Source organism: Mobula birostris, chromosome 9 (genome assembly GCF_030028105.1).
Source record: "Mobula birostris isolate sMobBir1 chromosome 9, sMobBir1.hap1, whole genome shotgun sequence".
In the NCBI taxonomy this organism is placed as follows: domain Eukaryota; kingdom Metazoa; phylum Chordata; class Chondrichthyes; order Myliobatiformes; family Myliobatidae; genus Mobula; species Mobula birostris.
The window spans coordinates 152,340,811-152,344,597 of NC_092378.1; positions in this window are offsets into that span (position 1 = coordinate 152,340,811).

Sequence of the window (3,787 nt, forward strand, 5' to 3'; positions counted from 1 at the left end):
TTCCGCTTTCTGATTGGACACTGTAGAGGAAACGAGGGGGCGGGAGGCCGTCACGTGTCCAGGATCCCGGAGCGCGGATTGGCGGTGAGCGGGAGCGGTGGGCGGGGCCAGCCGCCGTCACACCCAGCCCAGTTCCGGGTGGAGCTGGACACGTCCCGGAGTTCAGGCCGGGTCCCGCTCCCGCTCCGCAAACGGGGCTCGTCCGCCCAGAGTTCACCGTCTTCCCTGCGGCATCTGTGGGAAAGCGTGAGCCGCCGGCGGGTTATTCCCTCTCCACAGACGCTGCCTGACCCGCTGAGTTCCTCGCATTTTGGTTTCTCCCGTTCTACGGCCCCTCCAGCACACACAACACGCTGGAGGAACTCAACAGGTCAGGCAGCATCTACAGAATCCAGTTCCACTCCCTCTCAAGCAAGGGGACATCAAAACATTTTAATATCAGCAAATAGACTCCCTGATGGGCTACAGGGTCAGACGTCTGGAGTATGAAGGGGCAGATGCAGAAAGGACAATCAATCCATCGCACGAGGAGTGCTGTGAGTGAAGACACCTCCCCCCGCAATCTGTCTAAAACAATGAAAACCTGAAAAGCCGAGCTGCCATTCCTCTCCTCCCACAGCCCAGTCACTGTATCCTCATAATTCCACCGCCTATTCCTGTTGTGTGTGCTGGACAGGCTCTCGGGTGGTGGGGTGGAGATGCATCCCCACCAAAGGAGGTGTAAGGAGCTCCTTCCCTCCGCCAGCCTGCAGGTCACCCTTGGACAAGGTGTAGCCCCCCGATCAGGGTCATGTGAAGCCATGGGAGCAGATGGTGGATGGTCGTACGAGCAGCCGGTGCAGATCACAAGTCCTGGTTATGTGACCACTGACACCAGGCAGACAATCTCTGAAGATAATGATAATGGCTGGGGTCACCCATCTTGTAAAGACACTACCCAGAAGAAGGCAATGGCAAAATTGGCAACAACAATCATGGTCATGGAAAGACGATGATCGCCCACATCACACGTCACAGAACATAATGATGATGTCAGATGATACAGTGTGTAATGATGTCACATGACAAAGCACATACCAAATGAATGATCCTATGCTCTAAGTTCATCTACCTGACCTGTAATTCTCCTTGTTTTGAAATGTATGCAACTCAGAACTTCTGTTGAATACACTGGCCTGGTGAGGTTGACAATGTGGCCTTACCAGTACGATACCCACACCCGAAGGGTTAAGCTGCAAATTGTGCCCCCAAAGACAAGGGACGATGAACCCCAGCTCGGGGTCAGAGGTCCCTGCAAGACCAGCGAGTCCTGAGGGTAATAACAGATGTCAAAGCCCCTGGGCCGGTACGTCCAGAGGTTGGAGGCTCAGTGCCTGTGAGTCTGTGTCCAGGCCAGGGCCTGAGTTTGGAGCTCCAGGGGTGCCCTGTCTGTCTGTCTGTGGGTGGGGTGGGATGCTGGGGAGGAAAGGGGCTTGTCCTGCTGAACATGGTGGGCCTGCAGTGCTGGTACCAGAATCAGGGCCAGATTAACCTAGTAGCAAAAGTAGCAGATGCTACGGGCCCCGCCTGCTTGCAAGCTGCAGTCTGGTGAAATCAGCATCTCACCGTCTCCTCACGACCGTTAGAGTGAGTTTCGGGTAGACGATTCATTTACACTTAAATAAATAAATCAGCCATCAGTCTTCTGTTCTTTGACAAAGTACTGTGAATTGAGTTCATAACCATGCATTTCCAAAAAGCTGTGAACCCAGTTTCATTTGTAATAATGCATCTCTGGCGCCTCTGAGACAAGAATGCTCAGTTTACAGGTAGTTGCGAGGACACCATATCTATGCTTTTTCAATATGAATTGTCCTCTATGTGAGCACGTATCATACCAGATAATGTATTATGGATTTTAACTTGCATTCCTAAAGGCCATGAATGCCAGTTTTGGCATACTGGCACCAGTAGAATGACTTTAATCAAGAGATGTGAAAACTTCAAAGAATTGTCTATACTTGTAACTATGAACTGTCCTTTGTGTTTAGCAAATAAATATTGAGCCTCAATCACAAGGTGGTTAGATCTGTCCTGCCAGGAGTCTCTGCCTGCTGTAACCTTGTTTTGTCGAATAAAGAAACTGCCTTGTACCTACCGGCAACGCGACACTCTGTGATTTCATCCACGCCACAACGACGACTATCTGGCAATGCTGTTGTTTTCATGTTGGGGAGCTGCATGCTGCATGGTACAGCATGTGTGTGCAGGCGTGTGTTGGCTCCTTGCTGTGTCGTGGTATAAATGCTCATGTAAACCAAGGAAGGGGACATAAATCATACCTATCTAAAACAACATGTGAGGAATTCATCAGTCTGACTGGATCCAGCATACTGGATCACATCATCAGTGAAGTGAAGAAATACAACTATTATTCTGTTTCATTGGATTCTGCTCCAGATATATCTAATGTGGACTAGCTGACTTCGACTGTGCGCTATGTTTTGCCGTCTGGACCAGTTGAAAGATTTGTGAAGTTTTTGGATATGGAAGGTCATAGTGCTGAACAGCTCGCTCAAAGTTTACTTGACTTTTTAAAAGAAAATGACATTGATATAAAAGGCTGCCGTGGTCAGGGTTATGACAATTCCAGCAACATGAGTGGCAAGTATAGTGGCTTACAAACGAATTAAAGAGCTGAATGAGTTTGCGGATTACATTCCATGTTTTGCACATTCACTAAATTTGGTTGGAAAATGTGCTGCTGAATGTTGTCAAGAAGCATTAATTTTCTTTCAATTTGTACAAAGCCTGCACACATTTTTTTCTGCTTCTACTTATTGATGGGATCTCCTTTCTGCTGCATTATCTGATGGTGGTGCTCATTTGCCCATTGTGAAAAGAATGTCAGATACAGGTGGTCAGCTCGTGCAGATGCAACAAAAGCATTTTTACACAGCTTTTCTGCAATAAAACAAGGCTTGGATGACATTTCAAATAACAATGATCAGAAGGCAGAGTGTCGACAACAGGCTTGTGGACCACTTTCAACCACGATGAAGTTAGGAAGAGGAATAATGGTCATATTCTGGGATCAAGTATTACAGCGTTTTCAAATGACCAGTGCTTCTTTGCAATCTTCTGGCCAAGACTTGAACTCAGCTTGTGCACTCTATGAATCCTTGCATGGATATATTCAAGCTATGTTTCTACTTTTTCAGACATTGAGCAAAAAGCCAAGGATCTGACTAAGTGTGAAGATTATCAACAGCAAACTTGAAGAAAACACAAGCAAAATTGCGCATATGATGATTTCAGTGGTTCCAGCACTCTTGATCCACTTGTTGAATCTCAAACGCCTTCTCAGAAGTTTAAAAGCCGAACATTTCTTGCCATTATTGACAGCTTGCTTTCTGCCCTGTCAAAAAGGCAGAAAGCTTATCTAAAGGTGAGTGGTGTTTTTGGATTCCTTCATCAGTTACAGTCATTTACACCTGAAGAGATCGTAAAGAGGTCATCAGATCTTAATAAATCATATCCGGTAGATCTGGAGGAAAGTCTTGTTGAAGAATTTGTGCAGTTTACTGAGCTGTTGAAAATTGATGTTGCTTCTCATATTGGTGCCAAACAAGACCTTGTAGAGTTACAGTTTTACAGTTTGATAACTGACAATTCTTTGGAGTCATGTTTTCCAAACGTAGAAGATGCCTTGTGCATCTATTTGTCACTCATGGTTACCACCTGCAGTGGAGAACGCTCATTCTCATAACTGAAAAGGACTGAAAATGAACTAAGGAGCACCATGGGT